This window comes from Ambystoma mexicanum, chromosome 12, assembly GCF_040938575.1.
Source record: "Ambystoma mexicanum isolate Mex_15411 chromosome 12, UKY_AmexF1_1, whole genome shotgun sequence".
NCBI lineage: Eukaryota > Metazoa > Chordata > Amphibia > Caudata > Ambystomatidae > Ambystoma > Ambystoma mexicanum.
Window position 1 is genome coordinate 537,983,450 of NC_090936.1, and position 26,017 is coordinate 538,009,466.

Here is a 26,017-nt window from a genome sequence, read left to right on the forward strand (position 1 = left end):
ACATCAACCTACAGTATTGACCTGGGTGCAGTTACATAAATGCTGAGGCTCTCTTTCAGAGGCATCATGCTTGGCCACATAATAAAGCTGGATCCACTCGTGACATGTCTTTGCCATGCTGCAAGTGGATTGCGGGTCTTTACCGCATTGCACTTGCAGTGCAGCAAAGAACCACACATTAAGGGAAGGTGCTGGTGGGTGTGTGTTGGGGTGGGTAGTAGCAGAGGAGGTAATTAGTTGGGACTGAGGCATGTGTGGTCGGTGGGGCCACGGATGTTGTATGTCCTATGCAAGCCATGTACCAGGAACCAGTGCTAAAACAGAGTAAGCGTGGGAGGTTGGCGAGGTGCTCTTTTACGACATGGAGTGGGGGGTTTAGAGAGGACCACATTTGAGGAAGGGAACTGGAGAGGGAACAGGCAGTGAAGGGAAGCATTGATGTATTTACTGCATGAGAGAGACCTGTGCAGTAAATACAATTGATGCAATGACATGGAACCAATCAGCTGCATGGAAGGACACAGCATTTGTCAGAGCTATCTGCCAAGCTGCAAGTCAGTACAAACTAGACAAAACCAGGTGCAGGGACTGCTAATGCTACTAGCTGTGCCAGCCGTGTACTGCAACATCACCAGTCTGGATGCACATGAGTTACTGCATCTGACCCAAAATCATATCCAGCTATCCCAACACAGAAAACCATGAACATGCTGCATTGTTCGACTGAGAGTACGAGACCTGTGCAGAAGGATGAGGTCCTGTACAAAGTACAAAGACAGTCATGTTAGAGAACCAGATATTACATTGTCTGGTGTTACCACAATGAGTCTGCCAAGTTGTGCTGAATGTGCTTCATGATCAGCATGGACATCTTGGCAGGGACAGAACATTTGAGTTTGTCCATACAAAGTTTTAGCCTTGACAGACTGCCAACATAGAGCCCTATTGCCAGCACTGGGTCAGTTGTGTCACCAGGAAGACAGCAACTCATCCTGCAGCCAGTCTCCATCACCTTCAAAGCTCTAGTCCCATAGACCTTATCTACATTGAATTCTTGAGCTTGGAGATGAATCGGAGAGGGCTGCAGAATATCCTGGTGGTGACAGACCACTTCACTTAGTATGCACAAGCATTTACCACTAAGGTTCAGTGAGCCACCATCGCTGCCGGTGTGCTGTGGGAGAAGTACTTAGTGCACCATATTCCGTCTACCAGTATAGACTCAGATCAGGGATCAAATTTCGAAGCAACTCTCATCAAGCAGATGCTAGAGGTGGTTGGCATCAAGTAGATCTGTGTGAGTCCATACCATTCCAAGGGAGATGCCCAGGTAGAGAGATTCAATCACACTCTTTTGATGATGATGGGCCCTCATGGCCAAAGAGGAAGACCCTGTGCCTACCCTACACACATCAAAGTTGACAGCTAGCCATCTATATTTCTAGGTTGTGCATGGCCCAGGTTCATCCATTTTCCACTCTCTGTACCGTCCCCACTGACCAGCTTTGCAGGGTAATGAGTGGCGAGGCCTGATTGAAATATATAAAACAGAACATTACCAGGTCACTCTCACCCTTCACCCTACAACAATAAAATATATATATATATATTTTAAAAAAAAGAAAAATGCCATATCACTCTGGTGTGATGTCACAGCTCTTGATGATGAATGAATTCCATCATCCTCTGTCATCACATCACAGCAGGATGATGTAGCATTCATAAAGGCAAAAAGTTGCTAATATCTTATACAACAGAATAGTTTGTTCATGAATTGTGCACACCCACTTACAGGTCAGGCTATGTGCTGCATCACCGATTACTATATTTCTCGCCGATCTCAGTGAGTAGAGTTACTCGCTCAGATCTAACAGTGGCCAAGCCTGTGTATCGCACGCTAGTAGATATTCACTGCAAGTCTCAGGCTGAGCTGCAGATAATTGCTCAACGTGGTCACATCCGAGCTCAGTAGAAGTCTTGATTTCATCCATCTACTACAGTAACAAGCATGGCATACTGCTCCCAACCCATCATCTAATGAGGACCAGATGATCGTGTTTCCTTATATTTAATTCATGATCTCTGGCAGGTTTCTTGTATTCAGAGCTCATTGAGCCAGTGCCTGTCATCTGTGCTGAGCACATCCTCCACACGGTCTCCCTGGTGGCAGCCAATGAAACTCTTGCCCTGTCTTTGTCTGTGTCTTCTCGGTGCTGCGGCTTTCACAGGATCTCCACGACCCTTGCTCTGCACATCTTGCATATCCCCTCAAACCTACACATGCCCTTTGCGCTTCTAGTTGACACCCAGGAGTGTAAGAATTCTGGCGAAGGCTCAGTCGGGACCAGCAGAGAACATTGAGGCAAAGGCACTGAAGAAATAGGACTGGTGGTGATGGAGAGGAAGTAAGAGGACACGATTTGGATATAGGTGGAAGCACGTACGTGGGTAAGTACATTACACAGTGTATGGACAGGCTCATTGATGAAGGCAGCAGAGTTTACTATGCAGATTAAGGTAAAGAAATGCTGTATACCCGACTTGAAAAAGTTGAGTCAAGTCTAATGTGGGTTTTTCAAGCATATGGGCCTCATGATGAGTTGGGCCATAGCCCTTAAATGTGGCAGTAACGCTATTACAGACGCATTTAAAGGTTGGCTTAATCATAAGCCCAGCGCAAAATGTGAGTTTTACCTCCAGCTTCTAGTTGGGGGTAAAAATCTCAATTTTTGGGCTGTTTCCGGTGCTATTAGTGCAGCGCTATTTGCGTCGCGTTAATAGCGCCACCCCAACCCCATTGGGTTCAATAGACCCAATGGGGAATGGGGATTTACCGCCTTAACACTACTCGTGATCCGGCACAAATTGCGCCGGACGGCATATTGGTAACGCCAATTGCGTTGGACAGTATCCCATTGCAATTAGTGCCGGGGTACCGCCCAACTCCTGATAAGCCCGTAAGGCTGGATAAATACATTCGTCTGAACTACCAATCCCTGCATTTTCACTGTATTCAGGTAATTCGGGTTTGGCCAAGCTTTTAAGAGTTTCAGAAGACAGATTCAGGTTAACCTTATGACAATGACAAACTGATGAAATGTTGCTGTAAGCAATGGATTGAAGCGATTTGACCTTTTCCTACCAGTTCATGTTCAATAAAAACAAAGTAAACAGTTAATGGAATAGGTCAAAACCTTTCTTGCTAGGGATGTTCAAAGAAAGTGAAGTGTCTAAATGACAAATGGCTTACAAATACCTCTTCTTTTAATATACAAAACAAAATGACCCCTTTGTTTGCAGCTGACAAAAAATGTACTATTTAAAAAAACAAAACACTTACTGCCAAATTGACAAAAGTTATGCAAATAAAAAGACATAGAGGATGCATTTTTTAAACTTTAATTATTTTTAGAAATGTACATGTCACCCTGTTCACAAAGGGGGCAGATCATTTCCAGAAGTCTGTGCTGCAGTTCAAATGTTGCTTTGGCCAGTCCTCGGCATACAGTAGTATCATGAGTATGAATGGAGTGGCCTGCACCTATGGGGTCAAAAGGAAAAAAGAATTTAGATCCCTGTTTGTGGCATGGTAATGTAGTAAGACAGCAGTGGTTCATAATGCTGCTGTTCTGCACTTTACAAAATGCATGAATAGGTCCGAAATGACACATTCATGCATCACACTTTCACTGCACCTGATCCATAGAGGCACAGAAGAATGTGTTTGCTTTCCACACATTTTAATGTGCATTCTGTTTTTGAATTCAGTGTGTGCATTAACACGTGCAGAAATTCGTCCTTATTTGTGCAAATGTGCAAAAAGGATGAAAAAGAGAATCTGAATGTATGCATCGATGATGCACACATTCAAAGGAACTTTGTGAATAGGGCACATGTCTTTTGGGCCGCAAGTGATGAGATGCACTATCACTTCTCATCATTTGCACCAACAAAGGTTTTGAGAATAGGCCCCTTACTGTAGATATATGTTATGTGTTTTTCCCAGGTACAGAGCTCATAACATTGCAATATGTGTTGCTATGGCTGTCTTTAGTTCCGAAAATATTTCACAACTGTAACAAATATCTTTTGCATAATATATTCATAGAACAAATTCATTTAGTTTATCACCATCTGCATTTATATCTCATATATTACATAATTCACACAACCATTTACTTTTCATATTCATCAGTGCTTATTAATACTAAAAACTAAAAGCTATCTCGCAACAATTAATTGCGATCTTTCCAATTAATTTATTCAACATCATGTTGTTAGCAAATACAAACAACAGCATTTAATATTTTAGATCTTAATAATTTCCATGTATTCCATGCTTATTAATACTAAAAACTAAAAGCTATCTCGCAACAATTAATTGCGATCTTTCCAATTAATTTATTCAACATCATGTTGTTAGCAAATACAAACAAGAGCATTTAATATTTTAGATCTTAATACATTTCCATGATTTCACACAATTACATACACGTTCATCTACCGTTAAATTGCATCCTACATTGCATAACATTGCAATCCCTCCTGATCAATGGCATACCTTCAAGAAACATCAGAGTCTACATCATCAATGCTTGACTTGTGACTGAGTTTACCTCAGTCCTACTGGCCTTCCAGTGGTCATTCACCTGCAGCCATGGACTCTCCCTATTATTAAATAAATAACCACAGTAGTACCCATGGAAGCAAACTCAGCAAGATGAAAATGCAGGCACCACTAACAAATGACTCACTCTTGCCAATCCCCAAAGGCTTTTCAAAGGTTTGTGTCTGTTATGAATTCCCTATTTTGTAGTTTAAAAACAAATTATTGTGTCACAGTTTATTTTAAATCTTTCACAAAAGAAATAGTCGTTTACAAAAAGTATTAAAAGTAGACAATTCCTCAAATCTCTTTTCATACAATTAAATCAGGCAATTACACATGCAAACCATTGGGACATACACTAAAATTGACAATTCGTACATAAAACATCACAATTCATATCAATCCTATGAAGCATACTGTAAGGGCGCAGAAGTAAGGATGGGACACAATGGTCACATGTTCTTGGATAAAGTCTTTTTTTTAAATAGCAAAGGGGTGTCTATCCCTAATCCTAAGAAGGGTTTCCCTGCCTTAAAGGAAACTAGTGAAACTGTCAGGAATTCCAAAACTAAAAAGCCTGTCACTGTCGTGTCCCAAAACCTACCTCTGTCCCTAACACTAATGATCTAAGGTAACTGTGCAAGGATAGTCCCTTTCAAAGTACAAAAGTGTTCTTGATGTTTTCGATAAACAGTTCCCAGTCTCGCTGGTAAACAGTGATGCTAAACAATGTACGAAAATGCAAGGTTCCAATGCTAGCGTTGTGCATCTTTCCCATAGATTTCATTTTATCTTATGCTCATCCCATAGGGCTCCTGAGCTCCTGTTTCTCTTAGATAAAATGTCACTGGGCAGTTCACAAGGTAATGAATACATCTTGTGTTTATGTTTCTTTTTCATAGCATCTTTGCATAGTTCGCTATCAAGTGTAGGATCTCCCGACCCCCTTATCTTCAATCTCTCATGTGGGTGCGGGCCCCAAACTCGCAATACTTTATACGACTTGTTTGGTTCTGTTTTTAAGCACATGTTTTCTCTGGTATCCTGTTAAATGATCGAAAAAATATTTTCGACATGCCATTTTGTGGAAAAAAAATAGCTGAAAAAAAAATTCTGAATGTTGTTTTATTTTATATGTTTTTTTGTGTTTTGCGAGTAAAAACGTGTTTAGATTAAAAAAAGGGGGTTTGGGGAGGAATCCCCCCATTTAAAAAATAAAAATAACATTCAAAAGTTTTTTTTCTCTGCAATTTTGTGCCAACAAAATGGCATTTCGAAAATATTGCATTCGAAAAAGTCACTAGGAACCGTTTTCTCTTGTGTTATCTCTTCTTCTCTCTCTGGGTCTCAGCCCCTCCTGGTTTTAAACATTGGTTTCACATGTGGGTGCGAGTCCCAGACTCACAATACTTTATATCCACTTGGTTCACTTACCACCAAGTCTGCAACTCTTTCTCATTTCCTTAGGGTCCCAGACCCTCTCTCAAATATATAATTGTCTCTTGCTCCCAGACCGTATTTCTCTTGGGTGCGGGTTCAAAACCCGCAACAATTGGGCATCATTACGAGCTTGCCCGTCCGGATACAACGGTACTGGTAAGCTTGCCAGTACCGTTGTATCCGGACCGGCAAACTCTGAGTTGTGCTCGCGTTTGCCTGGCGGAATGAAAGGCTCCTGCAAGCACAGTATTTCAGATTCACAGGCACCGTTGATGACAGTGCCTGTGCATCCGGCTTCCCCATTCCTATAGGGCTCGATGGGAATGGGGAAGGATTTTTTCCGGTGCCCAGAATTGCCAAGGCCGTAATGACCTGGTAATTGCATGTTTCTGGGAGCTGGAAAAAATGCAACTCCGGCGGCAGCCGTGCCTGTTTTACAACTGTCTCTTATTCACTTCAGAGTCCCAGACCCTCTACATTAATAGGGTCCCAGACCATCCCTCTATTGGGTGCGGGTCCCAGACTCGCACCATTCTTGTGTATCTGATGGTTCATTCCCCTGCCAGTTATACAACTGTCTCTTGTTTGGTGTAGGGTCCCAGACCCTCATTCCCTCCTGCTCCTTAACTCACCCCTACACTTCCCCGACCTCTCACATCTCCCGGGCAACCTGCGTACCTGTTTGCTTCCTTCTTGGCGGTATCAGCGGTCGCTGGGCAACGGTCTTCTTTGTGGGGCTCCGGAAACGTTCAACATCCTGCAGGGTCTGCAGCGTCCCTGCAGACTTAGGCTTCTCTCTGGTCACGCATTCGGTTCCTTTCGCGCTTTGTTTCTCATCCGGTTCTGGATCCCCCATGGGACGAAGGGACGACATCCTAAAATTCATCACAATACACATACATACAGTACTCAGATTATAGGTTCCCTCCAATATAACTCAATATTTCATCAATGCACCTTAGGGTGGCTAAGGATAATCTTATTTGAGTCCCAGATAGAATTCTACGCCAGAAAAGTGAATGAGTGTAGATGTTCATGTCCTGAACAAATCGTCCCAAAAAATGTTTCTATGATGTATGGTTTTGTTACATTCTGTGTAATATTATAAGCCTCAGACTGATAAAAAGCAGACCCATGCATGCCTGACATTTGACTGACTGTACTGGACTGACATGCAATCTTACAACTCCCCACTTCAACTTTCTTAATTTGATCAACTTCAGAAGGATGAAAGGCGGAGCTCTTCTTACCCAGATTCAAACCTGAGAGCTGCAGGTTCCACGTCGATCTGTCCAGTAGGTGCAATTATATACTGAGATATATTACTACAGAGTTTAATGTCTTGTCCACTTGGATAACATTCAAAGGTGCACCGGACACCATTTCCTCTTGCTCAACCTGACCCAGCCTCACGAGACCCTTTCCTTTCCCTTAAGCTTTCTCTCTCTTCCTAAAGTCTTTTAGGTTGTCAGTTGCAAAAGTGTATTTCTGAATCAATTTCATAAAACTTCACAAACACAAAAGAAAGATTCATAGCAATTTATACAATTGATTCCACATCAATATGGATGATTTCAAATAATGATGCTGCTATTGATCAAAATAATCAATACAATTGATTCTGCATAAAATATTCATAAAATATACAATAATTAAAAAATGTGTGTTGGTATGTTTCAATCATACATCAGTGAAAAGATTAAAATACGGAAACCTACTGAATTCAGGAATAATCAGGATAATGTACAAAGGTTAAAAAGTTAAATAACGGGGGCGCTGTTGCTCTCGTACGAAATGGCCGCCTGAACGTGCAGCTCCGTGAAATTGAAGATCCTGCTGACTAATCCAGCCTTGCTGGTGCCGATTTTGCTACTGGGAACGACTTGGACCCACTCTGCCTGACCTACTGAGCGGAATGACCGACTGGGGTCCCGTGGGAGAAGACTGTCACAGAGATAATCCTGTTTCTCCAGATCACCGTCTAGCCCCTATGCGAAGTCCCTGACTGCGTCACCTCCATGGAGGCTCACAGACTAAGCGAGAGACGAGGCTCTCTGCCCTGACTGGGGGTGAGCGGCCGCCTCACCATGTGCAGCGACCCAACCTTGGACCATCCTACGCTGCGGCGGCCGACCCCCTGGTCTCCCCAATCCCCGGCGGCTCTAATCTGAGGTGCAGCACTGGAGTGACTGTATCGCCTTACATCTGACTGAGGATCACCCAGCATCTGCTGGCGTTGAGCCGTGGGTCTGCTGACCGCTGACTGTGTGCCCTGTGCATGCACGAGTGTGGGGGTCTCTATGTAGTGCATTCTGTTAAGAAGACTATCCACACCTTTAGTACTTGTTATGTCTTTATTCTGGTTCATAGATATGAGTTCACAGCAGCCCAGGCCTCCAGCGTCCTCTTCCTCCTCCTTTTCAATCCGACCCCTTTCCTTTCAAACACAAACACTCCAGATCTTCCCCACAGCATTCCAGTCCAGGAACTTTTACACAGAATTCCACATTCTCTCCACAGACACATCAACCATCATACACTTTATTCACACACGTAACACATACCTTCAAAAATCAATTTAAGGCAGTAACTACTTTGTCAGCTAAGGAAAGTAAGGCACTGTGACGCACAGTGATTTACCCAGGATCACATACTTCTGTCAAGTATAGAACTGGGAATTTAGGCCACCTTTCCTGCTTCTATCATTTTTAATTCCGTCAGTAGGCTATGAGGGTCGTTACGAGGACGGTGATATGGTAAAAAATTACAGCAATTGAATTACTGAGGTGATGAGACACACGAAATGTATGGAGAAGAAAGCAGTGAGTGTAGTTTCGTCTTGTGGGTTAGTGATCTTCTGTATTAGGCGTGCCAGGGTCATATTGATCAGAAAAGCATCATGATGTGCCATGGGTACAAATGATGAGCCTTTCTGTAAGATCGGAGATTCTGCTTTGGATAGAGTATGCGCTGAAAGGTTGACAATCGATGTGTGGTGCTGCCATGGGGATTCGGTCTATCACCGCTGTCGGCCTCTGCTGACCCACATAGCAACCACTTGAAAACAGGTTCTCCTTTCTCCATAGGACACGGGATGGCCGCCAGATCCTCACCTGAGCAATGGATCTCCTTGTTATCACACATCCATGAAGTTCTTGGTCCTGGAGAAGATGACACAGTAATTGGAGTCATTGAAACCGGTCGACCTCTGTTCCTGATATCCTTTTATTGATATAGGATACAAGCTTTTAGTTTGCACTCCCCAGTTGGGCTGTACATTGAGCGATGCAGGCACCCCAGTCGGCTCTTTCTCTTACTTTGCTTTCTAGTTTCTGCCTTCTAGATACACTTTATTTTCAACACACCGCATTGCGGTTGAATAAAGGAATTTAAATGGTACAAATTCTCCTTTGGAATGTTCTGACTTTAGCGGGAAAGTGGACTGTTGGTTTCTGACTGCGGACTAGTTCGTGTTTTTGTCACTCAATGATTCGTTGCTTTAGAGTAGGGATAGCTTTTCGTCCCTTTTCTTTTAGATACACAGCACAGAGCCATGGATCTAGGGACAGCACCCCTGATAGTTGTAGGGTTGTGCTTCCTTTTAGGGTTAGCATTAGCAGCCCACACTGCATTTACACAAAAGACTAAACTATTCTCACTGCTCTCTTCTCCACGCATCTCATGTGCGTTATCACTTAATACTGTTCATAACGGTTGAGAAGCAAATTGTTTTACCAATAGCTTTTCCCTGTCTGTTGGTTTGATCAATTGAATTACTGCCACTTTTACCATGCTGCCATATTACGCGTTTGGAGATAAAGTAGAGAAAATACCTGCAACGCTTGCCTAGAGGTATTTTCACCACTTTACTTCCAAAAACTGCAGGAATCACTGCAGGCGGAATAACACCTGTGGAAATTCCTGCTATCCCCAAAAGATGCCTATGGGACTCCATCATGAATGTGGACTAACAAATGCTATCGCCATTCATAATCAGATGAATTTAAGGGTACTATGAATGAAAGTAATGGTAGACAAATATGGTGTCATTTCTGTGAGAAATGCTGAAACTTGCAATGATCCCTCTGTCACCTCCCGTCCCATCTTTAGTTTGACATTAACCTTTAATACTTTCTGTGTAGTTGTCTTTTGAAACCTACACTAGTACTATAAAGCTGACTCCAAAATACCAAACCACATGGTAAAACACCCTTACAATACAAAAGTATGATTCACTATGAAAGGACAGAAATGCACAACAGAGAATGGGTATCTGCAAAACGAGTACAAGGCAATGCAGCAAAGAAGCTCAGACAAAAAATGTATCTGTCATTATTCACACTACAATGCAAGGAAGGGAAATAACTGCATGTATTAAAAATCAGCGGCCTATACTAATTTACCATGAGTAACCCTTTGAGAATTTGAAAACATGGTGAAAACCCCACACTTATACATATTATCATGCAATTAATTTGTGCTGTGTGTTCAGATACAAACAATACAACATGCCTTAATTTAAATTATGACGATGATAACACAGCTTAGATGTTTGAAGGCATGTTGTTGCCGTGTGTGTGTGTGTGTGTGTGTGTGTGTATCATGTCAAGGTATCTGAGCACCTATTACTAACATGCAAACACAAAAAATGTGGACCCGAACATAATGTGCACACATTGTGCCACATTACTCCTGCAAAAGGCTTAATTACCACCAAACTGCCATTAGCTCCAATCCACGACGGACCCAAGTGTAAACTACTGCAAGGGACATAACTTAGTTAAACACGTTAAGGGTGTAATGAATATCACAGTTGAAACTAGCAATGTGGGGACGTGCTATGACCTAGCTGGTTTAGCCACATAACAGTGGTCTACATGAAAAGTAACCTCTGAATAAAAAGGCCAGTAATGTTGGCAAACACTTTTTCCACCTTATTTAATTTCTTCAATTACACTTGTTTCTGAATAACATGCAGAACTACAGCTGCTGTATTGTCCTACGGAACATATGAGGTTTTCTCTATTGCGTTGTGGAAAATATGAGATGTTCTGCCTGTCTTTTTATTTTTAGCTCATGGCATTTTGATGCTTCATACAATAATAAAGTATAATTTTCCCAATATAAATGCTCATATACAAGTTGCAGATTTATAGGTTGTAGCAAGACTGGAGGTCACGACTGGCAGAGTATCTAATGCATGATCTTGGGCATACCTTTCAATGCACCTGCATTTTACGGGTGTCACCGACTCTGGACCGAATTCACACTCAAGTCAAGCCCCATAGTTCTCCATAGACTTAAATGACACCCACCAAAAATGAAAACCATGTATTTCCCCTGCCTTGGAGTCTCAATAGGCTGAGAGGTAGGATATGTACAGAGAGAGGACTGCATTCTACAAAGCTCTAAGTATTGCCAAGTGACCCAATTACATGTCTGGTACCTCCATTAAGCACAGACAGGTCAGTCAAGAGAAATTTTGATTCTCAGACTTGTAGTTACCTTCCCACTATTACTCTATATGGGGGTTTTGGAGCACATATTTATATATGTCCTTCACTGTGTTCCTTCCTTGTTTGTTTCTTTGCATGGTAACACCAATACAGTATGCTTTTTCACCAAAAGAAGCTATAGGTAGCAGAATGCAAAGAAAACAGTAAATCTGAAGTGGATAGACTGCTCAGTCTGGTGGTGTATTCAGCAGTTTGCTTAATTTTTTATTTGATTTGATTTGGAAGGCTCTACACATAATTAACATTCTGGAACACCTAGAGTTCCAAAGCTGCGATTTAACCATACTTCATGTCAGATGTGGGTAATGTATTGGTTGGGCCGAACAGCATTTTGATGAATCTGTAGGTGGCAAAAGGGGTAATGAAAGGAGTGAGGATTTCAAGTCTTTCTGAAGCTTTATTTGATAAAGAGCATGCATAATATCTATCTTTGAGAACATGCTGCATTCTTCAGCATTAACATTAGTTCTAAGATGCTTGACAACGGGTAACTGTCAGCAAGTATGTCTAGCTTCAAGTTCCTAAAGTCCACACTGAGCCTAATCGTGTTGGTGCTGGGCTTCTTCATTAGGACAACAGGGCCCAACCATTCCCAAGCCTCTCTGCGTTCTATTATTCTGTTGTTTTTGCAGTTTCTGGATAAGGTATTTGTGGTTCTTTCTGGCAGTGGCAGTCACAGGTCTGACTTTGTGTTTTGTCGAACCACTCCTGGGAGTAATCTTATGTTGTGTATTTAATATTTTACACATCCTTGTCTGGTACTGAACATATCTCTATGTTGATCTACTATTGACGTCCAGTCTGCACTCTTGACAAAAAGTACTTGCTCTCTACAGTTTGGGGAAGCATTGTATCCAATTTGTGTTGGCCATGCCTACCTTGGACTGATGGTCTGTGCTCATCAAAGTGAACATTGGTGTGGGGTTTGGGCCCTTTGAACTCCAGTAGGAAGGTCTTGTATCACAACTGATGAGCTGCATGACTATCATCCATTGTGTGATCAACATCCACCTTCTCTACCTTGACCTACTTCTTACCGACCATTTTCTTGTAGGTTCTATCTGGAATAAAGGTGCGGTCTGACCCAGAGTCTGCCGGAAGACCCAAATCATTGTCATCTATGAAGGCTGCACAGTAGGGTTTTGAATTTCTCTTGGGTTCACGTTTTATAGTAAGTATGGCATTCTTATCTTCAGCTGAATCAGCTGCAAGACCTACTTTTATTTTCCATTGTAGTCATGAGCCATTTGTTTGTTTATCTGCATTGTCTTACAAAATGTCCTGTGCATCTAACCTTTACTCTTTGCTGGGCATGTGCGATCATTTGCAAGATGGCGATATCTTCTGCATATTTGGCATGATTGGTATGATTGTACCAGTCTCTTTATTTTCTTGGCGGTTCTTTGGGGGTACTGCCCATGATAAATACACTTTGGGGATATGACATTTGAATCTTCAAATGATCTGGCTATTTGTACCACTTTGTCTAAGGGGACGTTCTTCTCTTGAATAAGACTTTCTTGAGTTTTTGGCATAGACATGTTCTAGAAGCAGGTCCCTTACCCCATCATCTAACCTGTCACCGAAATTGCATTAAAGCATCATCTCCCTGGGTTTTCTTATGGAGTTGTCTATTAACTATTTGGAGCTTTGGAGCCTGAAGAAAACTCTATTTTCTGGGGTAGTGTGTTATCTTTGTTAACATATCTGAGCGCCATCCTTCTCAATGATTTTTCATGGACTATATCATCACCTCCCTATGCCTGAAGGTGCACTTCTTTCAGGCCTGAACATTTCCTTAGGCCCTCCAGCCCCAGGGCATTCAAGAGCTTCTCCATTTTTCTCTGATGGGCAAACTCTGTACCTCCAATCGTGTCAATGTATGTCACAAACAGTGGTCTCCATTGGTTGCATGGGATGGACGGTTCTTCCGGGAAGTGTAGTAATGGAGGCAGCAGTGTCGCTCACTGCATGGTGTGGTCTGGTGTAGGCAGGAGTTGATCCCATCTCTTGTTGCCAATTTGTAGTAATGGGTGTTGTGAGGGTGTGGAAGGAGGAGATTTTAAAAGAACTTGAAACCCCTGTCACTGCACCTGACTCCTGCATCAAAGATAGCACTTGGTGGACTAATATCCAAAAAGCAGTCCTTGGCAAGATTGCCTACCTCCAAGTCAAAATTAATGATAAACAAAACAGTCTACAATCCAACTTTCAACCGAACATTCTTCCGATTGTAAACAACTCTATCCCTGATTCATTGATTCCGTTCAGCTTCTCACCTCTATCTATTACTGAAGTGGAAAATATTATCAATAGCCTTAAACCTTCCAACTGCCAAGGGGAACTCTGCCCTGCGCCCATCATCAAGGAAGCAGCCCATGAGCTAGCTCCCTTCATTACCACATTCATTAACTCCTCCTTCAGCACTGGGATCGTACCGGACAACTTGAAGGATGCTTGGGTTATCCCGCTCCTACAAAAACCAACTTTGGACGCTAATATACCTACTAACTACATGCCCATCACCACAGTGCCTTTTCTACTAAAAATCCTTGACCGAGCTGCCTACTTACAGATTCAAGACTACCTCGAATCCAATAAACTCCTGGGACTAAGGCAATCTGGGTTTCAACCACGAAACGGCACCGAAACTGCCCTTATCGATCTCAAAACCCAGATCGAAGACCTAAGAGACAAGGATAAACTTGCTTTACTACTTCTTCTCGACCTCTCCACGGCTTTTGATCTCATCAATCACCAAATACTGTGTCGACACCTTAAACTAGCTGCACACTTTTCTGATAAAGCCACAGCTTGGATCAGCTCATTCCTGGACAACAGATCAATGCATGTCTTTTCCCCCTTAGCAGCAGCATCACCCTCACCTGTCACCTGTGGGGTACCACAAGGATCTTGTTTCTCTCCCACATTGTACAACGTGTTCACAAAACCCCTATTTGATATTTTGGATTATCTGGGTGTCACATACACCATCTATGCTGACGACACCCAGATACTCATCCCGATCTCAGGAGACTACTCATCCGACTCTCTCTCTCTGTGAATGCCATCTACCAAGTCATCCAAGCTTGGATGGCGCAGCATGGACTTTGTCTGAATGATGAAAAAACAGAGCTCCTCATTCTCGGCTCTCCCCAAAAACTAACCAAACTTGACCTTGCGTTCAAATCCTTCGCCATCAATGGGAACACCATTAAGGCCTCCAAGGACACAAAAACACTAGGGATCTACATCGACTCTACTCTATCTGCTGTTAGACAAACCAATGCAGTCTCCTCCGCAGCGGCATACACCTGTAAACTTATCACAGCTACTCGCCCCTTCCTATCACCAGCTAACTGTGTCACACTGGCCAGGACCCTCGTGCTGTCAAAAATTGATTATTGTAATGCCCTCTATTTGGGCACTAACCGTTGTAACCTAAATAAGTTACAGATTATCCAAAACAATGCCATCAGAGCAGCACTCAACATCCCCAGGAACCAACACATTTCAGACACCAGACGTAATATACGTTGGCTCTCAGTCCCTCAACGAATTTCACTGAAAACACTTTCCTTCACTCACAAATGCCTTTCGAACCAAGCACCTTCCTACCTAGTCAATAGATGCGTCCTCCACAACACTAACAGACCCCGTAGAACTGCTCAGACTAACTGCCTCTCCAAACCAGGCTTCAACCTTCAAAGATCAGACGGAGCTAGCTTCCCAGTAATGGCGACTAAACTTTGGAATTCGCTCCCCAACTTGCTAAGAACGGAACCCTTCTTCCACAGATTCAAAAACATGGCCATAGCTTGGCTGACTGCCCAAGACCCACCATCTACTTGCCAAACTCCCTCCATGCGTTAGCCACCTGCCTCACCTCATGTATATAGGTTATGGCTTTTATGTTCACTCTCTAACTGCCTTATGTATATAACTGTAACTTAAATTGCAATTGTATGTTCTGTTTGCCTTTATCATGTTGTAACTAAGTGACAGACGTGCCCGGATGCCCGTGGGCCTGGTGCGCTCTATAAATAAAATAAATACAAACACAAATCTACAACCAGGTGGCATGTTTTTGGGCAAATACGTTTATTTGTCAACAAAAAGAAGAAGAAAACCTACCTATCCCTAACTCTAAGAGGGGTTTCCCAGCCTCAACCAAATACTAAGGAACTGTCAGAATGTCTGTAACTAAAAAGTCCACCGTCCTGTGTCAAAATCCTACTTCTATCCCTTACACTTATAACCGAACTAAACTGGATTCGTCCCTTCTGGGTCCAGAAGAATTACTCCCTTCTTCTGGACGGGTATAGTTTACAAAGTAGGGGGAATGTCTCCCTTCACCTGCCCTTTCTCAGGCTGGTTTTTATAGTTCCACAAAGTAGGGGAAATGTCTCCCTTCCTCTGGCCTTTCTCAGACTGGTTTTCACAGTTCCACAAAGCAGGGTGAATGCCTGCCTTCACCTGGCCTTTCTTATGCTTCTTACAATGCCAGCGGAATAACTCCCATCACCTGGCCTTTCTCCTGCCCTGGATCAGAGTCTCCAGTGTGTAAGTTGGGCAGACCTGGTATACTCCCCTGCCAGGTACTGCCACGAGGAAGATGTATGACTGAGAAACTCCTCCTTAGTCACTGCCAGGACCTTGGCCCTGTATGCGTTCAACTGGTTAACCTCCATTATCCCTGGTACAGTCCCCTGCCAGGTATACTCGTTCTCCACTTGAGGGTCCTTCACCCCGTTACAATGGCATCTTGTTCTCGGGTACCAGACCCCTTTACATTTTTTTTCATTCTTGGGTCCCCGTCCCCTTCACCTTGACTTTTCATTCTTGGGTCCCAGACCCCTTCACATTGGCTTCTCTTGCCCCATCTCTATTGTCTCCCGGTCGCTACCCTCAGTCTCAGGCTTCTCAGCGTCTTCCGATGGTTCTTTGAAGTTGTTTCCTGTTTGCACGCATTCATGCACAGCTCCCCAGCACTTCCATGGAGCCTGGCTGCACACCTCTGATTGACCATGTCATACGGTGCTCTTCCACGACTGGACTGTCTGATTCTTCACGTTTTGGTCTGCTGGTACTCATCCGAACAGAGAGGGACGCCATAGTTCCTCTGTCTATGTCCCGGTCAGCAGCTTTTGCTTCAGCTTTGCCGTCCGCAGTATGGGTGCTTCACTCGCAGTGCCTCCAGGGAGGGACTAACACCCTGGTAAGTCCCTCTTCCATCTTTAAGCTCCATCTCATACGAGAACTGGACTGTTCAGTGAGATTGTCTTGAGGGTTCTTCATGGCTCCCAGTAGCTCAAGATGACAGTTCAATGGAGTCAACCCTATTCTTCCTTGTTACAGTACCTGGAGATCACAGTTCAGTGGAGCCAACCCTATTCTTCCTCGTCCCAAGACTACTAGCACTATTGGTGTGGCATAAGTACATGGGATAATTTATGGCATAAGAGGAAGGTAAAGAAGGCAAGGTGACAAAGGTGGCTAAGGGTTGACAATACCCCATTGGCCCATGATGTCCTCCTCCCTGTATCCCAGAGGGAGAATCCCTTCCCATGAGTTCCTCCTGCTGAGTACCACCTTCAGGGATACTATCGGTTAGCGGCCTCACCACCCTGGCCTCATGGAAAGGGTCTCCCCCGCAGGGAGAAGGGACGACATCACAGTATTCATCACAGTGTCAAGAAACACACAGACACACACTCTGGAGCATGAAGGAAAATCACTGGCAAGTGAGTTCACTTGCTTTACTTAATGAACATGGAGCTTCTACTATCACGGCATGTAGGAGCAGATCCTGCGGACAGACATTTCTCTCCACAGTGGCCACTCCCATGCAAGGAATGACATATTGGGTCAGTACCACAAATGCCCACTCAGGCTGGGATTTCTATCTCCATGGATGGAGGCACCCAAGAGGCACAAAAACACAAGCTAAGAGCGAGCTCATTATGTTTCCACCTCTTTTTCTGCAGCAATTGAGAGGTGCAAACGTAGGGTGGGCCCTCTTCATCTTTATTCTTTCTTTTTTCACACGCTTGATGTTCACACAAGACAGGGTGACCTTCCCCTTCTCTAGTATGCAAGGACACGCACCAGAAAATCCAGAGGCATCGCCGGTAGCTTACTTTATTGCACTCCAGTTCAAGGGCATGCCATCAGTGCGAGGGATCCTTCAGTACAGGGCCCATCTTGAACTCAGGTGTGAGGCCGCATGTGTGCTTCCCTCTTCCCTTGACACTTCCTCTGTTTTTCAGTTTGGGCTAAAATCTGACACTATTACATTAGTGTACAAATAGGGAGAAATGTCATATTGTTTGGTTATTTGACCACCCATTGGCTGCACATGGCCATGCTAATCTCTATGGCCATTCCCACCCAGTTCCTGCCCCTCCCCACCCAATACACCCTCTCATGGGAACTCTTTAAACTTGCTTTAACTTTGCACTCAACATGCCTATGTGAGTGTAGGTGTGACAGTATGTTTATTTGAAGTGTGTTGTACTGAAGGGAATGTTTAAAGTAGTTTGATAAATGTTGGTGTATTCTAAATATATTGGACGTTAGAAGACGTATTTGGAGTGCAGTGAAATGAAGGGTATTTTTATAGTAGTTAGATACCTGTTGGCGTATTCTAACAATTTTGCCTTTTAAAAGTTGTATTGTAGATGGATGTAGTTAAATACCAGTTGGCGTATTCTGTTTATTGTGCTACAGTTCAGTGACTAACTTTCGGTTTAAGGAATGTTAAGTAGGCATTTGTTAGATTTGCTGATAACCTATGTTTTAGAGTAATGGACGTATCAGTACATTCAAACCAACCACTTCTTTTTTTAACTTGTGCAGTATAATGGCCTGTAGTGGTTGTGGCACAAGTGTGGTGGATTATGCATACTGTTGTGAAGGTTTTCTTGCTAAGAGATGCTTGGCTGCATATGAAACTAGTAAGCTTACAGTTGTTCTTGGTACCATCTGCTTTGTACCTTAAAAGCATTAGTATCACATACTGGCTATCTGAGTTTATTTGTATGGTGGAATGATTGTCTGAATTGCAAAAAGTGCATAATATGCCATGATTTGCATTTTTCAGAAGCTGGTGAAATGGAATGGATTCACAATTTGGTATGGATACATACACAAATAGTTCATATGGGATGTTCTCTTGTGAAACATGGTTGCATGAAATCTGGAAAAGTTCATTTATTGGTATGTTTTTGGTTTCCAGTACTTGTAGTAAATACGTTAGAAATTCTTGAGGATCTTTCTGTGAGTTTATGGTGAATTATACCATTCCTATACAGTAGTCCAATTCTTGCCTTATACCTGAGACAATGTAAGTGTTGTCATGATTATTTGTGGCATTTCTATGAAGGACAAGCATTTTTAAATACAATGGTCTGAGCCATTTAAGCACATGTTTTGAACAATTGGTGGCAATTGGAAGAGAAAATTGATTGCTACATTTGCATAGCAATTTACTCCAGTTGTGTTGCTAAATTTAAATGACAGGATATGATGGGTTATTTATAATGCGCTTACTACCCAGAGGTTTCTATGGACCAGAGAGTTGTGTCTCTGTGTCATTTGGTGGGTCTGCACTTTCTTTTGTAGAAGAAATATTTGCCTTTCTGTCTTCTGATGGATGTGCAGTTGTGTTCGCACTAGACAGTTTTGTGGTTGTATTGCTTAATGGAGTAGCAGTTGTGTTTTGTTTATGTGGTGGTATTGTTGGGAGATCACTTATAGGTTATGTCTGTATTCTTTTTCTTTTGAACAGTTTAGCTTTTTGGGGTACAGGGTACATATGTAGATGGGGTATACAGTGCACGTAGCCTGTTGTATTCTAGGAGCGCAAGGAATGTCAGAGTTGACTTTGTTTGCATCAAAGTTGACTAGGAATAGACGTTTGAGTGTACGTAGACCTGAAAGTGGTAGGTAACACATACCTTCTTTAAAGACTGTGCTGCCAATGTCAACCAATGTGTGATATAGGGTTAGACCTTGCGATTTTTGAATAGTGACAGCATATGCAGGAGACAGAGTGAATTGTTCTCTACGTACATACATGTCTTTGAAAAGAAGGAATTGTGCTATTGTGCGGCCTATTTTCTTGACTTCTGCAAGTTTGTCAAAGTGTATGTTGACAAACTGAATCTTGTTGTCATGTGGATATGTTTGGAAGCCAACAACTGTACCAATTGCTCCATTCACTAAACCTTGTTCTATGTCAAGGTTACATTTTAGAATTACTCTGCAATTCAGACACAATGTTAATATCTTCTGCAATCCAGCTGAGCTAGTTAGTCGTGTTGTTGCTTGTTGGTACATAGGGAGTAGTAGTAGTACATCAGGAGCAGATGTGTTTCGCCCATATAGCTCATGGTTTTTGAATCTTTAGTAAGCAGACCAGTTCTAATGCTTTTTAAAATGTTAGCATAGGCGAGATCCGCAGACTGACGCATGTTTTGAGTTAGTTCTTTGTACTGAAAATGTTGCCAGAGATTTACATTTCCTATCCTGCTGAGTGTTTTGCAGCATTGTTGGTGTCCTAATGTTTTGAAAATAGGTACACCCTTTACTGGTGTTAACTGTAGGAGGTCTCTGAAAACAATAACATGTTTTCCTCCAAACAATTCTTTGTAGTCCGTTTTTAAGACTTGCATTCTGAGGTGAATTAAAGCCAACATGAGGATGGAAACCATGCTTACTTCATCTATTAGGAGTACTTCCATTTGTTTAAGAATTATGTATACTCCTGTATCAGCTTCTGCTGATAATTTGCAGTATTCGAATGTGCTTTGGTGTTCTACTGGAAGAGCAGTAGTCGATGTAAAGTTACACCTCCTATGTTGCAGGCAGCTAAAACTGTGGGGGCTGTTACAACAGCCAAAATGTTGTTGTTTGTTACGTTTTGTAGAAATGTGCTGATTATTTTATTAAGAATGTTTTTCCAGAACCAGCTTCACCACTTATATACAGGAGCAAAGGTTTATCATTTTTACAGGTATATGTTTTAGTTTCATGTTTAAAACCATGTTCAATTTGTTCAGTGACTTCTAAATAAATGGTGAGTTGTTCATTATTTAGCTGTGATTTTAGCACTGACAAGTCTTCTTCCGATTCTTTATATTGATACATGGTATGTTCTAGTTCAATCATGGCTATTTCTGCTTCATTTATAATGAGTGGTTATCCAAGTGGTTTTTGTCTTCCTGTAAAGGAAGGTTGACTGCCCTCAGGAGTATCTTTATCTAGTTGAGCTTCAACTTCTTCCTCTTGTTGGCGTTCATTGTACAACATTCCTTTGTATTGCTTGAAATTGACATTTGTTCTACTGCTTTGAATTGCATTGAATGCAGCTTCAAATGAGTCATGGTTACCTAATAATTCCATCTCTTTTCTCCATGGTTGAAAAAGTTGCAGTAGGGCCATGTAATAAAGTTCCATATGTTGTGGAGATTTAAATGATAATTTTATATGATTAATTAGTCTGGTTTTGGTAAGTTTGACTAGGCTTCCTTCACAAGTTGAGACTAAATATTTGCGAGTTGCCAGTTGTCTCATTTGGTGTGACATTATTGTTGTAAGAGTAGTTTTGGTCTTTGTTGTACAGGCATATGTTTTTTCCAAAGCAGTACTTCTGTTTGGGTAGTGTCTGTCTATTAAATAGTTGTTTAAAATGTCCTGGCTGTTGGGATCATTTGTGGCTATTGTTTCTATCTCTTGGTAGGATTTGAGTACTCTTTTTCAGGATGAAGCTGGACCAAGGTTTAGCCAGACAATTAGCCTTATTACAAGCATGCCGGTCCGGAAACAACAGTGCCGGTAAGCTTACCGGCACTGTTGTTTCCGGACCGGCATACTACAACTCTGCAGGTGGGTGCCGACCTGCCGGCAGGTCTGACCTGCCGGGCGGGACGGCACCCACCCGCAGAGTTTTCACGGAAGCACAGGCACCATTAAGAACGGAGCCGGTGCTTCCGTGGTCCCCATTCACATAGAGTCCCATAGGATAATTTTATATGATTAATTAGTCTGGTTTTGGTAAGTTTGACTAGGCTTCCTTCACAAGTTGAGACTAAATATTTGCTAGTTGTCTCATTTGGTAAGCTTACTGGCACTATTGTTTCCGTACCAGCATACTACAACTCTGCGGGCGGGTGCCGTCCCGCCCGGCAGGTGTGACCTGCCAGGTGGGACGGCACCCACCCGCAGAGTTTTCATGGAAGCACCGGCACCATTATATAGGAATGGGGATTTAAATGGGGATTTAAAAACATACCAGCGACTGACTTCCCTGCTGCCGGGGGGGGTTGTAATCCCCCGGTGTTACCAGGAAGTCAGGCACCGGTTATTCATTGCGGGTCCGGCGGCTACCAGCCCAATGTGTTCAGATTTGCCATATAAGGCTGTACCTGTTAAACGGTCTGCATATTCGTAGCACCTGCATTCTCTATGGGAGAGCATTTTTATACCGAAGCTGCACAAGTTTTGTGACAGTGTTTTGTCAGATGGTATGTCATCCCCGAGGTCTTTTATCTCTGTTTTCTCAGCTTTTGTGAGATAGGCTGTGACTTATCTTGCAACAGCAGTGGAATTGTCTGCAATATGTTGTATGTCTATATTTGCATTCCACAAGAGGGCAATCATTTCATTGTAATCATTTATGTACTTTTTTTGTTGTATGTGTTTTTAGGGGATATGCCTTTTACACTGTGTCTAGCAGAAGACATCAAGCTATTTACTTGTCCTTTTGCTGAAACTGATCTAGGGAAGCAAAAGCAGCATTTGGTATAGTATTTACCTTTGTTTTTATATCTGTATCAGCAGTATTTGCCACACTTATGTTTTTGGAAGCATAAGATTTGTGTACGTAGGTCACTGTGTGGTTTCTGAAGGGATGTCGCAGGTTGTGTATTTTTGAATAAACTGTAAAACAGTGGTATCATTGTCATGGCCAAATTTGGGAGCATATTTCATCCACAAAAGCATATGTATGTGGTGCTACTCTCGATTGATATTCTTTTCTCCCAAGATGTGTTCCACTTTTCTGAGTGGAGGGGTACTTTTATTGCAGATGAAGTGCAGCATGGGAATAAAGCGATGGTGAAAGTACTGTGATACATTGACAGGGTCAAGAGAACAGAGTTTTCCTGCTGTTTTTATGTCTATTCCTTCTTTATTTTTGGTTTGCTATGCGTAAGAAGTCGTGCAAATCATCCCATGTATATTTTGCACAACTTAAATTAACAAACCATGTGGGTGTGCCTAGGTTGCTTAGCATACAACATACATCAGTGTGATGTCAGAACCAGTATTCCTTTGTACCACACATGTTTTCCAAGAGATTTGGGATATTTGACTGCAAAACTTAATCTTTGGGCCTCATTACGAGAAGTGCGGTAAAAACGGGTCCATTACCGGCATGGAGGAAATAGCGGGTCCGTGCTCGTATGACGCCGCTAATAGCGGGTAAATACGAGTGCGCAAGCACGCGCGAACCCCCATGCCGGTAATGGCCATACCGCCATGGCGCTAAAGGCCCTCCAATCCCCCCATAGCGCCATCACGGGACCCGACGATATCGCCTCCGCCTAGGAGGCACCCCTTAATACCGACCCGGTAATAACAGCATGCTAACACCGGGCTCGTAATACCAGACCCGAAAGTAACATCATTGCATCGGAACGGGAAATGCGCTGGCGGCCATCTTTAAAAACACAATCCATTGCCATCCTCCCAAACCACCAGTTGCGTTCAGGAGACACCAGTGCCAATCCCTTCTCCATGTCAAAGGCTACCCGGAAAATAACCCACCGCCTGCGCAAAAAGCGTTTTTCAGATGAAGAACTTAATATGCTGCCAGACACCCTTGCCGCACATGCAGACGAGATCAACCTGCAGAAATGAAGAGGGAGGTACAGCAGCGCAAAAAGGAGATCTGGGAGGAGGTAGCCCGCAAGGTCTCGGCAGTCGGCACCACCCCCGGACAGTGAAGGACTGCAAAATTGGTGGGATGACCTCCGCCTCAGGGTTCAGAATATCCTGGCCATGGCCGCAGGCGGGGGTCCCCACTCACCTGCCAAACTGTCACGCTGGGAGGAGACTGCAAGCACGTTCATTCAGATGGAGTCCATCAAGGGATTTGGGGAGATGGAGACGGGTGCCGCAACATCTGCAGATGGAGGTGAGTGACCCTGCAGATCCCTGTAGGGGAAACCATGACGTAGCACAAGTGATGTGGAAGAGAGTCTAGGCAAGGCAATGCATGTCCCAACACACACATGAACATATCCTTGTGCAGATGGAGGGCCCAACCCTGCCACACTGAAATGCATGTTGAGTGCCAATCCCATTACCAACACACAGTCAACATACATGGTCCGTGCCCATGTAAGACATCACACAAACCCCAACACAACGGCATGCCACCTGCCATGCATCAAACGCAAAAATGCCCCTTTCATACTACCCTGTGTGACACACCGGTAAGATATGAATGCATGATAAATTAAATACTCCACAGCACCATATAATGCATCTAGCATGTAACACCATCACTGATGCCCTGCATCTCTTCTACCCCCCCCCCAGGCACCGATGGAGAAAATGCCAGCGAGGATCCAACCGCAAGGGCATCCACGTCCCGGCCAAAGACAACGGCCACCGACAACACCACCTCCGGGGCAGCCTCGCATCCCACACCAACACCCAGGGCGCCTGACACTGTGGACACTGAGCTGGCTCCACCAGTGGAAGGCGAGGCTGTTGACCCACTGAGCAACACTAATACCACAGTAGAGGAGTATGTGGACCAGGATGGACTGGCCCATGTGCCATGTACAAGCTCCCCAAGCCCCGTGCCCACCCCACCACCCCACACTCAGCCCTCACCCACCTGCAGCAGTGCGTATCCCTTGCTGCGAGATTCTGACCTCAGCAGCCTCCCAGAGGACAGCACTGCCATTGCAGGCCCGGTCACAGCACCCTCGACTACTGCTGCTCCCACCAACAACCTTGAGGCACGGCTAGCGAGGGTGGAGACCAGACAGGACTCTATGTTGGACCTGCTCAGACAATACATCGCCAAAGGGGAGGACACGAGGCGTGGGATAGCCCAGGCCATAGCAGCGACCACATCCGCCATAGCGGCGAACACTGCTACTGTCAATGCCTCGGCATCGTTGATGAGAGACAGTCTAGGGGCCATCACACAGGTCCTCGCTTCCATCAAGCTGCACATGCAGAAGCCACAACTCGCACCAGCCGTGGAAATCCCCACGGCTTCCACCCCATCCACCACACCTGCTTCCTCTGCCCCCACTTCCTCTGCACCCTCCAGCCCTGTGCGTCTAACAAGACGTAGTGCGAGGCACTCTGAAATGCTGCCCCCGACATCAAGAAGTCCAGGAAATAGTGTTGGAGAACTATGGGAGTGGCACAGATGGTGTTGGCGGTGAATGGGTGAATTAGGGGGAGTTCATTGGGGGGTTTTGGGAGTACATTGGGGGGTTTTGGGTGTTCATTGGTGGGTTTTGGGAGTTCATTGAGGGGCTGGGGGGGTTGCACTTTCTTCAGTTGATATCAATACACCCGTTGTGTTAAAAAACATTCAATGGCTGGACATTCTTCATTTCGTGTGTATCCATTTAATTAATGACGGTGTACAGTGCCCAACTCCCCACATTCCCTGTGTGCATGTCCACATGGATACAGTGTACAATGTGTCATTAACACATATCTATCAAGGTCCCTGTGGGTCAGAAGTATTCGTCAATCAGTGATTGGCGTACTTCATGGCCATCCTGTGCATCACGTACTGGCAGGGGTGCTGCTTCTCCTCCATCTTGATCCTCATCATCCTCACCGGATACATGCATGTCAATGTCAGGTGACAGTGGTACATTTCTCCGGATGCACATGTTGTGCAGCATGACACAAGCCATGTTGATCTTTGCCACCTTCACAGGCGCATAAAGGAGTGCTCCACCAGACCTGCTTAGGCAGCGGAACCGCACCTTCAACAGACCAAAGGTCTGCTTAATCACAACATGGGTACGGGTATGTACCCGATTGTACTCCTCTTAATGGCTGTTCCACGGGTTCCGCACAGGTGTACGTAGCTACGGCTTCAAGGGCTATCCTCCATCACCTGCAAGAGAATACAGACAGGTCTATGTGAGTCACTCTGAGCTGCCACCTTCAGGATACACAGTCATGGGCGCAGCGATTTGCTGTCGACCTGCACATGTCTCTGTACGTATGCACAAATATTGTTTAGATGCATTCGATACTGCAATATGGTGTGGTAGTCTGGATGGCATTGTACAGATGATGCAGGGTGAAATCATGCATGCTGATGCAGATGTACTTTGGTTGTAGGACGATGTTTTGCCTCCCATTTTTGCTGTGTACTACATTGTGCATGGTCACACTATCC

The 26,017-nt window shown here is 43.9% G+C and overlaps 1 protein-coding gene across 1 annotated transcript in view; it reads left to right on the top strand.

Annotated features, from left to right (window-relative positions):
• Positions 1-2,210: 2,210 nt before the first annotated feature.
• The window catches only part of LOC138512997 (membrane-spanning 4-domains subfamily A member 8-like), a 177,404-nt gene continuing 153,597 nt past the window's right edge, over positions 2,211-26,017 (top strand). The window contains exon 1 of the mRNA XM_069627712.1: positions 2,211-2,448. The gene's annotated coding sequence lies outside the window, so the exon portion shown is untranslated. The remainder of the gene's footprint in view (positions 2,449-26,017) is intronic.